This window comes from Triturus cristatus, chromosome 8, assembly GCF_964204655.1.
Source record: "Triturus cristatus chromosome 8, aTriCri1.1, whole genome shotgun sequence".
NCBI lineage: Eukaryota > Metazoa > Chordata > Amphibia > Caudata > Salamandridae > Triturus > Triturus cristatus.
In genome coordinates this window covers 1,074,353,379-1,074,367,055 of record NC_140591.1, presented here as the reverse complement: position 1 = coordinate 1,074,367,055, position 13,677 = coordinate 1,074,353,379, and the positions used below count along the sequence as shown (strand labels likewise).

Here is a 13,677-nt window from a genome sequence, read left to right as displayed (position 1 = left end):
CTATTAGTCGTGATTGTACTGTACTTCATACGAGTGTTACTATCATCCATTTAAACAATAAGCTTTTTAATCGACCTGAAAAAAAGGATGAAACGCCAGATCAACTATTAATGATCATACTGCAAGCTGTAGGCTGAACAAAAACTGCAATATAAGGCACCAGACCCCACAAAACCGTGTACTTCATACTACACAGAGTGAACCTCTAATAATCTTATTCTATACAGACCTATATATTTTATAAAGGGAAAAGTAAACTTATTTATTTCAAAAGTAAACAAAACACGAGATACAACTTAAGTTACTCATCACAACTGGATCCATGTAAGAAGCTGGATAGTAAAACACAACTAGCACTAACAAAGCAGACAGGTTTGCTTCTCAAGTGCATAATAGGCTCATCATGGAGAACACTCTCTTAGCCCCACATCGGAGTGCAGCGTCTCAGCTAAACAAAAATAGCTGCATGCCAAGCTGAGCTAAGGCTGCGAGGTTGCTGCTCAGCACACACCAGCTTTAAGGGCATGGAAGTGGAAGGGGCAGGTAACAGACAGCAACGCAGAAACGTGCATGCGGAATTCAGCACATTAACAAATGAACTCTCTTTGAGTAATCAATAGAGAGAGGATGTGGAGTCACATACAGAGCTGTCGACTTCGGAACTGGGGAACACAGTTCAAGTCACGGAGCCGGCTCTCTGGTGTCTACTATAAAAAAAAGTGCACAATGGCGATTTGAAACAAAATACAGAATTCAACAAAAGTACAAAAACCTAAATACCGATCCAGCAATGGATGAACTCCCTTAGAATGAAGTGTACAAGAACAGGTGAACATACGATTGGGTGAAAGCTACAGGAAGAAAAGCCCACATAAATGAACAAGCATGGCAAATAAAGAGGCCGCAAACCTTTCATCAAGTTGGCACGATGTAACGGAACACAAACACTTAACATGGGCAAAGAAAGGCCCAAAAAATAAGAGTGCTCTCAAAGTATCCTAAATAACATGAGGAGTAGGAGCACATGTAATGCACAATCCTCATGGGAGGTTACAAAAGTCCAAAAAGAGGGATTAGTAAGCATATTCACATACAAAAGCAGTCATTTACAAAGGACAGTAAGAGGAACCAATAGAAAAGATGGCCAGTGCTTGAAGCCCATATTCTAGATACAGCATGTCTCAGAGAGACGGCACGCATGTGCTGCCCAGGCGAAACCTAAAAACGGGGTGGAAAAAAGAGAGCCAATACGTCTGAACTTTACTCACTTGTGTGTATGTTCACCTGTTTACCTGTTTATAGGGCCAGCCACCCCTCCCCCCCCGCCCTGCTCAAGCTATTGGTGAGGGGTCTAAATATAAATGTCATTGGTATTGCTTACAGTCCACTTAACTAAGGTTCAGTGTAACAAACAAAACCATTGATAAGTTACATTTAAAACAAAGTGGACAGGTAGAATTATCCTTCGCGTTTAATCAAGTGGTGCGCGAGAGACCAGTCAATATTTGCTAATGTTACCAATGTTAATATGTTACCAGTGACAGGGAATGTTTAGCGATTGGTAGCTCATGTTTTTTGTAAAACCATATAACTTCCCGAGGACAAAAAACTTTTTGGGGAACAGCTGGAGAAAAAATATAATTTTCAAATTATACCTTCAGGACTACAGGAATCAAGGTGTGCTAGTATCCCCAACTGTCGTGATGAGCATTAAAAGGACAAGCTTGTTCCTTTCACTGGATGGCCTTTTTTAAAGTTGCCTTTACCTTATATGGATGGAAGAGTAAACCTAGGGATTAAAACGCTGTTACAAGTTGCCAAAGAAACAATCTCTCAAACTGTACTGACAGGTGGATGACAAAAAAAAAAAACTAGTATACCATTTCAAGTACTGCACAAATATGACTTGGAACGGAAATTTTACTCCATGCAAATTTCACTGGTAATAATGGACTAAATATGCAAAAGGAAAAAAATCAAGTTTCTAAGTTTTGCATCTCAAAACCAGGTAAAGCATGTGATAATACCAAAATTGTGTTATGCCTCTTTCTGACATGATGATCTAGAAACTAAGAAGTAAAAGCACCCAAGAAAAACTGCAAATTGAGGCGTATCTATTTCCACTAAGCGATTTTACACTCTTGTTGTGTGCCGAACGCGAATTGGGGCTTATTTGGACGGTGGGCTTATCCGACAACAAATTGTGCTTGCCGCTGTTGATTAAACAAAACAACAACAAAAAACACTCCTGAGTACAAGAGGCAGATTTTTTTATGTTTTTTACTTTTTAAGTTTTCAACGTACTAACAACCCAAAGGCCTCTTCAAAGGATGCCTAATAGGGTAGCTCTCCATTTGCCATATGTGACATAGACAGTGAACGAACAGATGGCCTAATTTAGAGTTGGGTGGCAAAGGAAAATCATATGAAATGCAAAGGGAGTACAAAAGTCAGATGAGAAATGTGCAGCACAATTTCCTCAAGTGTATTATGTATGGGGTGAAGAACTCTGCTTGTGAGTTAGCCTTAAGAATTAACACTTCCTACAGAAACTGAAACGTTTCTGTTATCACCCAAATTCCTGTTACTAGCGAAGTCGTTTCAGTTGTTTGCTGAATCAATAACGGCCTGATTGGGTGTTCCACAGAATCTCGGATTAATAAACTTGCATTGTAAGTTTGTAAAACTTTGTTAATTAAGTTGAAAGTGTTTCTATAATGGAGAAGCAACTGGCAAAAGCAATTTAGAAGAAGGTAAGTTTAGATTTTCTTTCCAGCAGCGAGGTTGTTAGCACCAGTGCAGATGGAGATGTTTAGATGAAGAATGTTGTACACCCAGTGTCCACTGAAAGAGACGCTTCTACCACCTTTAGAAATGGCTAGTTCTGGAGCTGGTTTTGGATGGACGAACATAGATCTTTTAAACAAGGGTTTACTACTGATAGGTGTTAACTATGGAAAGGACTGTGAGAATTAATCCTCTAAAGTCAACATTACAAAAAGAGCCACCAGTAGCTTTTACTACTTTCACCTGACACCATACTGAATCTTCTCTTCAACTGAACTATTCCCCTTCAAGATCTCACTTCAATTGCTCACAAGAGAAGTGTGCTTCTTCTATAAAAATACATGGTCTCTGCCACAAAACAATTTGTCACATTGAGCATGTCTATCTAGAAAATCAATATCAAATTCTTCATAATACAACGTCTTCCAATATAAAATCAACGGTTTAAACACCAGAAATTGCCACAAAACTTCTCAGGAAAATGTCTTGCGTCTTCCTAAGGACCGGGCAACTATTTATGAAAGCCTGCTTTTATGCATTACACTCAAATCACTCCTTTCAGAAGTCCAGTAATAACTAGGAACTTGCCATTTTATCTCATATATTGTTCCCCACTCTTCCTTTTGTCCTCGAAAGCCCTATAATCTCTTTCCTCACCAAGTGAACAGTGCATTCCCTATTGTACAAACAACTCTGTATGGTACGTTTTGCTGCTAATGTACCTAGGCTGTGGCTGTTTATTGCAAAGGAACAAACGGAACGTATTTCAAAGAACTATTCATGAGAATGAAAGGGAAGAGTGGAAGGCATCCTTCGGTTGTAAACACAAAGGGGCCCAACCATGTGGTCCATTTGTACTTGGTATGGAAGTGCGTAGAGTGGAATTGCACATAAGGGATACATTATGCTGCGCAAGTAAAGAGATGGATGCAGCTCCAGAGCCGAGGGGATAAATGCTGAGCAGTAGGAGGATTTATTATTTTTATTGGGAATTAACATGTCAAATCATATCAATTTAAACTTTGTCCATCTTGATAAGCGTAAGGATGAAATGCATTAAATCGGTTATTTTACGAGTGCATGTACAGCCCGGCATCCTTTGCTGATTAACACAATCATCTCCCAGCATCCGCTCTTCTGACCACCAACAACTTGTAGGTTACAGCTTGTGCGACCAATTTGCTATTGTGTTGTATGTTAGTTTTTAGGTCTCGCCTGAACCAGCGCTTTAGCGCTGCTCTGGCGAGAGCTTTAGTAAGCGGGATTTGGAAGTGCAGACTAGTGCTTTTCAGGCCTCCAAATACAGTGCATGTGCGCCGGGCGCGCGCACCATTTGTCAGCCTGCCTGATCACTTTTGCGGCCGCTTTGATGTTCTCAGTGAGCCGCGCGGCCACTGAGAACATCAAAGCGGCCGCAAAAGTGATCACCATTTGCCACCCGCTCCCTTATCCCACTTCCTGCTTGTTATTTTATACTTGCCTTGTTCCTCCGTTGTCCCTTTGTAGCCCTTTTCGTTTGTTTTATTTCTTTCTGCAGTCTGGCTCTCTTATCTTTTAGAAGGCCAGGAACTTCACCGAAGGGTAACGTAAAGTTCACTAAAAACTTAACCCAAACACGTCCACAAATTTCTTCACCGTAAATGCATTTTCCAAGGAGCATGTTACGGTTTTTAAAGTCCTGCTAATAATTTCGTCCTCTTTGTGCAGCTGGTCAGTCTCAAGCACCTCCGTTGCTCCCTCAGACTAACCATTGTTTCCCCCACCGTCTCCTTTGTTGCTCTCCAACACCTAGTGGCGCTGCTTTTCCCCTTTCCTCCACGTGCAACTGCTCCCCTTCCTCCTCGCACTGCTGCTAGCCCTCCTCATCGCACTGCCCCCACTTCTCTTCTCCCTCGTCAACACACTACTGACCTTCTCGTTTATTCACATTTCATTTATTTTCAAAAACTTCTCCAACCTCCCATAACTGCCCTTCATCAGCTTTCCTTCTTCCTTTCCTGATTGTTCTTTTTTCTGCACCGTCGTAAGACCCTGTCCCTTCCCCCCCTCCCCGACATTCAGCGCCCCTCCTTTTTTCTTTTTTTTGCAGATTTTATATTGCGCGAACTTGACCTGAATCCAATCAGGTATCAGAGCGCTTTACATAGCACCAGTTATGATTTTGACTTCTCGACTCGCTGAAAAGCGTTCTACTCCAGGAGACATTACTGTGATGTTTCCTTCCACCACCATTTATTGTACTGTTTGTGTTGGACCTCACAGCACTCTCTATTCAAACTTGTGATCCAAACTTGTGATCCAATAACTACTTTGGCACTTTATTAAAAAGTTTAAAAAATAAGTACCAGCAGCCTGAAGGCACCGCGGCTCCATCTGAGGGTGCTAAATGAACATAGCATGACAATATATTCACTCATCACATAGGAATATTACCCACCAACCCCACACACCTCTCTTTAGCTTATAACATAGGACAGTGAGGCAGGCTATCGCTACTGGGATATACTTGCATTACGTGAGTCTATACAAGGAGTACAACCGCGTTGGGGAATAATAACACTTGCAATGCAATCAGATAGGTAAATTTTTTAATGAAGCAGGACTTTGGGGATCGCCATGCTATAAACAAGTGGTTGGCGCTGTGAAACTAGAGACATGTAGTGCCTTAGTTGGTACAGAGTCTGTTGGTGTTAAGAGCCTATTAAAATTTGAGCTATTGGTGTTGCATTATTTAGCACTGCCAATAGCTCAAACGTTAATAATGCGAGACCTATTGCATTGCAAATGCTTGTTATGTGTTAGTCTGTGCTCTGTTATATATGTACGTATTCTTCACGAGGCTGAACTTGTACTTCAATATCTTACGTAACCGTCTTACATATCAACCCCCTATGCATTCATTTTGTGTATTATAGCCAGTTACAATTTGCCAATGTTATCCTGCAAATAATCTTTTATTATCGAGTCCGTGACTATTTGACATCCGATTGTGTTCTCACACCTTCCTGTACAGCGAGAGAAAACATTCTTGTGCAGAATCTGTGCTATATATAAGACAAATAAAAACGCGACTAGTTGTATCACCTTAATAAGACAGCACGTTTTTCGGATAAATACAGACTGAAGTAGAGCATGGAGTTATCCGCACGACGTTTATTACAAATGTGAGCTCTGTGGTGTTGACATTTTGTGATCGACCAACACTGGGCGAGTTCTAGGTTTGCTGTTGCTTCAAACAGGTGAGGAAGTGTGCCAAAATAAACATCTGTAAGCAGAGAGAGACCTTTCTTTGCATTCATTCATCTACCTACATGGGAGACAACGAGTGCATCAACAGGCACCTCCGCGACTTCAAAGAAGGCCCTTTAATATCATTCATAGAAGCAGCTGTCAAATTAAAGACAACACTGGCTCTCCTGCAAACTTGGCCAGAGCAAACAAAGCCCCAAAAACCGTTTTCTGCACAAATCCGTGCACATCATCAAAACAAAGGTTCCTTCACATCTTCCGAACAATACTCCCGGCACCGCAGTCAAACAATACCCAGTGCACATCATCCAACAGTGCACATCATCCAACAATGCACATCGCGCAGCCCCTGCTCTGCGACTCCTTTGTGTGCCATCAGCACCACACAGCCAGAGGAGACGACAGAGGGAGCGAGTCTACGGGTGATGGAAACATGGCACCCCTACAAGCATGGCTAGAGGCAGACAGCTAGTTGGCCATTTCGGGTACCTCAGTCTCAGCATAAGGGTGGGCTGGTAGAGGTTGACTTTCTTTAATTTCTAGGATGCACAGTGCCCTGCCTTCTCCCAGTAACGGTTCCTGCTGGGGGATGCTCTGGGCAGCAGCCGATGCTGAAGGTTTTGCTCTGGGAAGATAGTATGCTGAACCTCGAAGAGGCAGGATCTCTAGGCCTGCGGATCCTAGAAAGCAATCGCGGTCACTCAACGCCCGGAGCACAGAGCCTGGGGGAGGAGATCTCGGCTTGACATTTACAAAAAGAAAACTCCACCCCGTGAAAGCAACTGCCCTTACAACCGGACTACGGAATACTCCATTACCTCTCCCGGTGGCTGCCAGCGCGGCGCGGGGTGCCCGGGCACCGTCTCCCCTCTCCAGATTCAGGTCCCTCCGCCGCCTATCCCGGCCGGATGCGGAGCTACGTCCAAGCCCTCCCTTGGCACCGCCTACCGCTCGCGTCACGCCCCCTGCGCTCCGGAAGCGTACCCCCTCCTTGCTGCGCGCGACTGCGTGCACTCCCTCCCCCCCCCCCCCCCAACTCCCTGTGTTTCTTCTATCATGTGGGCATTAGCTCGCTCCGCCAGAAAGTTTAGTGACGAGGCTGCGTGACGTTATTCTTTAAATCCCCGCGGGAGATTCACCACATCCACAGGCCTAGACTGTATTCACTGATCTTCACCGTAGCTCCGTCTGTTTTCAGTCGAAGCCACTTGTCTGTTCGCATGCGAGGCCAGCTCACGCATGCGCAATGACTGCGATGATGCTCCCAGATTCGGTCTTCTGAAAAGAGAACATATCCCGTTGACACCTGTCGTCTTTCCTGAACTATTTGTCCACATCTACTTTATATCATGTTTTAAAAAATCTTTTCTATGATAGCAGCCTTAAGCGAGCTGCATTTTTATTTTACATGGTTCAAGTTAACAGGCAATCTTATGTTGTTATGGTCAGTGCTTTAAATGGAAAAAAATGAGCGAGGTACTCACCAAAAATTAGCAGTGGACTGGGGGTGGAGTTTGAGGCGGGGCAAGGGGCAGGGCTATATTTTGTACCTTTCTAAGCTTTGTATGAAAAAAAATGCATGCATTGTAAGAATGTCTAACCATTTAAATAGTACTTACCAATAAGTCCTTAATATTAACCAAAGTAGCCTTTTTTTTAGCAACCTATTTGAAGAAAAACAACACCAAGTTTCCTAACTTTTGCCTTGTAGTTTTATGCATATTTTTGATGCAGGATCATGAATAAAAAATTAGCTAGCATTCGCGCCAAGAATTTTCAATTCTATTAAGGACACAGAGGCGAGGATTATGCTTCTCTTTCTATTTATTGCTACTCACAGCAGCCAATGAAAACTTTTCTTATGCAAAAACAAACTACATTTCCCATGATGCATGTACCATATCACTTCCTTTAGAGCCCCATAAGAGCCAGTAACACCGGAACCAGTCCTCTTTCTTTGCTCCGAACAATGAGTCCAATAATTATATAAAGTTCAACAACAGCTTCCAACGTGGAAGAAACCAGACCAGCTGGGAAGAACGTCAACGTCAAAAAGGATTAATCCATCTTCTTTTCGGATCCTGAAAAAACAGAGATAAACAACCCGTAACTTCTGTATAATCAGAGTATATATATGCAAACGGGTGGGCAACAATTACAATACTGTAATTTAACCGGGTGGGATAATCCTCGCCTCCGTGTCCTTAATAGAATTGAAAATTCTTGGCGCGAATGCTAGCTAATTTTTTATTCTATTACAGGACAGGAGGCTTTGTATTATGCTAGTTTAACACTTATTAAAAACAACAGAGGATATGTCACCCACCGGTTTATAATAAAACTGTTTAAACGTTGACTCAGACGACCAGTCTGCAGAATGCATGATATCCTGTACAGTAGAACCCAACATGAAGGTCTTAAAGGCCATAGCGCCTCGAACAGAATGTGCACCAAAGACCTGAGTATCCACACCTGCTTCTTGCATAACATTTTTGAGCCATCTGGCTATAGTAGCTGCAGTCACAGGTTTGTACGGTTTCTGCAGAAAAATCAACAATTGTACCACACCATCAGGCCTGGTAGGCCTGGTACATTCTTCATAAGCCTTGAGGCAGTGGACCACACAAAGTTAAGCATTATCGGTAAAAGCATGATAATCCACACTGCGTGACATGGTTTTAGTTCTAGACGTAATAGAAAACGAAACTCCCTCCGGAGTAAATACTCTACCTGTAATATCCAGAGCTTTCACATCCGAAGAACGTCTACAAGCCGCTAGGCAGAGCAAAATGGCCAGTTTGGCCGACAATTGTTTCCTGGACAACCTGTCGTTGTCAGGCCACCTATTAAATAGTGACAGAAACCAGCGAGACATCCCACAAAGAAGAGTACTTTGGTTTGGGTGGATTAGCTACTCTTATACCTTTTAGCAGTTTACATATTAAAGGATGCATTCCGACAGGTTTGCCCTCGATCTGAGAATGGCCCGCCGATATGGCGGAACGGAAGTTGTTAACAGAGCGATATGCTAGACCTTCCGACGCTTTTTCAGACAGGAAATTTACAATACAGGGTAATCCTGCCCCCACGGGATCCCCATGCTGTCCCATGCACCAACGAACCCAGCATCTCCAGGCTGAAGAATATCGCTTCCTGGTAGAGGGGGCCCACGCCTGATTGATAAAGCCTGAAGCCTGTTCCGAAAATCCTGGCATCTGCCAACGCTGCCTGAAAGTCTCCAGGCCATCAGGGACAGGTGCCCCGAGAGGACCATCGGATGTCTCTCCCCCTGAGGGCCCTGGAGCAACGTCAAGGACCATGGAATCCTCCTGGGGAAGTCGCAACTCGCCTCCAGCAACAACGGGAACCAAGGCTGCGACTTCCACAAGGGAGTCACTAATATGACTTCTGCTTTCTGTCGCATCACTTGAGTGAACACGCGAGGAATGAGAATGAAGGGTGGAAACGCGTAATTCAACTTCTGAGTCCACTCTTGCGTCAAGGCATCCGTCGCCAGCGCCAATGGGTCCGGTCTCCAGCTGAAAAACTTCGTCATTTGACGGTTCAGCCTGGAGGCAAACAGGTCGATCTCGCAAACTCCCCATATCTCCTGCAACCACCGAACCACCCGTGGGAGAAGTTGCCAGTCGCTGTAGTCCCTGAGGTGGCGAGAATTCCAATCCGCCACCACATTGGACAGACCCGGAATATATTCCGCTATGACTGAAACCTGGTGACTCAGGCAATAATGCCAAAAGGCCTTTGCTATCTCCACTAACATTGAGGACCTCGTGCCCCCCAGTTTGTTGATGTACCGTACCGCCGATATATTGTCCATCCGAAGAAGGATGCAACATGAGACCTGCTTGGGAGATAACGTCCGGATCGCAAATGATCCTGCGAGGAGCTCTAGACAATTTATGTGAAGATTTAACTCTTCTAGGGACCAACGGCCCCCTGTAGAAATATTTCCGCAGCGCGCTCCCCAACCCCAACGGCTGGCGTCGGATTCTATGACCACCTCTGATAGAGAGCCGAAAATTGCTCTGCCGTTCCACGCCTCGACGTGGGCCAACCACCATTGCATTTCCTCCCTCACTTCCTGGGAAAGAGGGACTACGTCCGTGTATGAAAGACCCTTCTGTAAGTGCTGGATTTTTAGTCGTTGAAGGGCCCTGTAATGTAGGGGCCCCGGAAATATCGCTTGAACAGAGGATGCAAGGAGTCCCACTATCCGAGCAATCCCCCTGAGCGAAACCATTTGTTTGGTCAGGAATGAGCGAAGCTCCTTCTTGATATCCCGAAGCTTGGAATTCGGAAGACTGAGTTGGGCTGTCTGAGCGTTTATGACGAACCCCAGAAAGTCTATCGTCTGCGTGGGATACAGAACCGACTTCGGTTCGTTGATCACGAACCCCAGATTCTGTAAAATACGAATGGTCATGCGCAAGTGGTGAACCGCCAACGCCTGAGATTGCGCCATGATGAGCATGTCGTCCAGGTAGACAATCATGCGAACCCCTTGTTCTCTGAGATAGGCTACGACCGGTTTCAGCACCTTGGTGAAACACAACGGTGCTGAGGAAAGTCCGAAAGGAAGGACCAAATATTCGTACCACCGGTTCCGCCATTGAAATTGAAGGAATCTGCGATGGGGACGCTATATGGGGACGGACAGGTAAGCGTCCTTCAGGTCTAGACGGACCAACCAGTCCCCCTGCTTCAATAAGTCTGCCAACAGATGGATGCCTTCCATCTTGAAGTGTTTGTAAGTCAGAAAGTGGTTGAAATCCTTCAAATTGAGTACCAACCTGTAACCACCGCCTTTCTTCTGCACCAGAAAAATATTGCTGCAGAAACCGCGAGGGCCCTCGCTGCATGGGGCTATCGCGCGTTTCTGCAGCAATCCTTCTATTTCGGAATCTATGAAATCGCACTCTAGTTGGGAAAAAGAAAGCTGTCTGGGCCGATGAACCTGACAGGGTGTCTGAAAGAACTCTAGGTGGAACCCCTGAACTGTCTGCAAAACCCAGGCGTCCTGTGATATGTGAACCCAATTGTGATAAAACTGCTGAATATGTCCCCGCAACGGAAGAAGAAATAAATCTGGAGCGCTCACTTAAAGACTCGGTGTTCTGGAATCCTCCCCGATAGGATCCCTTGTTAAAGCGCTGCTTGTTGAAGCGCTGCCTGGTGGGGTAGAAGGTGCCACCGCGGGTGGAGTCCCATTCTCCTCTACCGCGTCCGAAATCGCCTCTTTGAGGACCTTGGGAGAATTGACGGCCAAACGAGCGTCCCCGGCCTCGTCCGTCCCTGTTTAAAACCCCTGCTTGGAATACTCTTTTGATTCCAGCCTGAGCCTTGTCCAGGGTCATGAAGGTGCCAACGTATTTCGCCACATCTTTTACGAATCGGTCGCCGAATAGGTTGCCGTCCGCCAACGGGCCAGGCTCCGCCGCCGCTAACTCCGTAAGGTTAGAGTCCATGCGCATCAGAATGGACTTCCTGCGCTCCGTGGAGATTGCGCAGTTGGCATTCCCTAATAGACAGATAGCCTGCTGGGTCCAGCCCGCCAGCACATGGGAGTCAATAGCGGTCCCCGATTCCTGCGCCTCTAGAGCCATCTCCAATATCTACGCTAAGGGCCCGACTACGTCAAGGAGCTTATCCTGGCACCCTCGCCATGCGCGGTCTATACCCTTCTTGGGGTCCTTGGCAAACTTTTTAAGGAAAGTGAGCAAACTGGGATCAATTTCCGGTGTTTCTGCCACCTTATCCGTGAGGTCCGGTCGGGGACACTCAGACCGCAGTCTGTTGCGCACCTCCTTGTCAAAGCTCTTGCGCAAATTCCCATGTAAATACGCAGCCACCTCCGGAGCAGGCAACCAATCCGAGGATCTGGGGTGAACGATATCCGAGGGGTTGAATGTGAAAGGCGTAGGGGCCGGCTGAGAGGTCTCCACATTTTTTACTTTCTGAGACCTCTTCTTGGGAGGGGAGTCATCAGGGGTGTCCGAAGAAGCGGACCCAGGGTCCGAGTCAGTATCCTGAACCCTCTCTTTCTCCGTCACCGGACGCGGGAGTGACGCATAGGAATCAGAGTGTGGCCAGGACCTAGGCCGTGGCTCCTTTGCCGGCTCCTCAGTTGGGGTAGTGAAGCCTTGATGCTTCGCGAACCTCTCCAGTTGCCTAGTAATAGGCTTCAATGCAATCGCCAATGCCTGTTGCACAGTTCCCGGAACTGCCTTCTCGAGGGCCTTGTTGACTGACTCCTGCACGGAAGCGTCCAGGGCCTCAACAATATTATCTTCTATGGCAGGTGTCCCTACCTCCTCCTCATACAGGGTGTCATCCTCCTCATAGTGCACCCAATCTTCCATGGTGGAACCAAACTTGTAAACGTATTTGCTCATAAGGCAGCAGTAAAGAGGAGTATCCAAAGGGGGAGCCAACCCACAGCACAACAGCACCGGTACCTAGCTCCTCAGCAACAGCTGTATCCTAATTATTACAGCCCACAGGGCGTAGTGGAGCCAAAGAGCAAGAAAAAAGATCCAAGGAGGTGTGCTCCCTCCAGGCCCAGGTCGTTTTTGCAGCCAGCCAGGCGTCAGTAGTGCTCTCCTGTTAAAACGCTGCCTGAATGGCAAAAAACGAAAGCAAAACACCTAAAACCGGGCAGTTACGACGTGCGTAGCCCAAATCCTACCAAAATAGCCCGATTGGGCTACGCACGTGGAAACACAACCTAAACCGAAAGCAACAGGCTCCCGGTGTCATCGGCATACAAGGGAAGCCTCAGCGCCAATATTCTACGGAAATTACACCCGCCAAAGGCGGGACGGTACCGTGTGCCTTGCAGGAATGAATGCCAAGGAATAAGCGCTTACGCGCTGACCGGGGCACTGACGAGGCAGCTGAGCGCCGCGTCTACTTCTCGCCAGGAGAAACGTGCCTCCGCGCGAAGCAGCCTCAGATCGCCCGCTGCTACAAATGCCCCCAACACATCCCCGCTCTCTGCGGGGGTCACGGAGCGCCAAAGCGCGTCGCTCAGTCCGCCCAACCCCGAGGGGTTACATGAAATCGCGGCGTTCACGCACCATCTACCGCTTGCACAATAAAAGCTTTCACCGTGAATTCCAATCACAAATCACCAATAATCACAATCAATACCAATAAAACGGAGCTCCCAACCTAACTGTCTGCGTGAGCAGCAAAGAAAGAGGACTGGTTCCGGTGTTACTGGCTCTTATGGGGCTCTGCAGGAAGTGATGTGGTACATGCATCATGGGAAATGTAGTTTGTTTTTGCATAAGAAAAGTTTTCATTGGCTGCTGTGAGTAGCAATAAATAGAAAGAGAAGTATAATACGAAGCCTGTAATAGAATCACTAAACTATATGACAAATATATTCACTTGTGACCTGCAGGCAACACAATGATCTCTGCAGCAAAAACAGCAACAAAGCTCTCTATATAAAAAACAAATCTGTGATCTGCATGTCTCATGCTGTGTGTTACAGCAGGCACATTGATCCTCTATGCAATTTGATGTTCAGTCAAACCTTTGATTAGAAGAATGCACACAGATATTTCCAGCAAGTGCATTAACCACCAGAGTTATTAAAGTGCCATTGTACCCTGG

The 13,677-nt window shown here is 46.0% G+C and overlaps 1 protein-coding gene across 2 annotated transcripts in view; it reads right to left on the bottom strand.

The window, feature by feature from the left end:
* The window catches only part of NCK2 (NCK adaptor protein 2), a 242,094-nt gene that overhangs the window by 110,961 nt on the left and 117,456 nt on the right, over window positions 1–13,677 (bottom strand). The window contains exon 1 of one of the 2 annotated variants that reach the window (XM_085622616.1): window positions 6,855–7,009. The exons of the other annotated variant lie outside the window; for it this stretch is intronic. The gene's annotated coding sequence lies outside the window, so the exon portion shown is untranslated. Of the gene's footprint in view, window positions 1–6,854; window positions 7,010–13,677 lie in introns of those variants that run through there. 2 annotated transcript variants of the gene reach the window in all.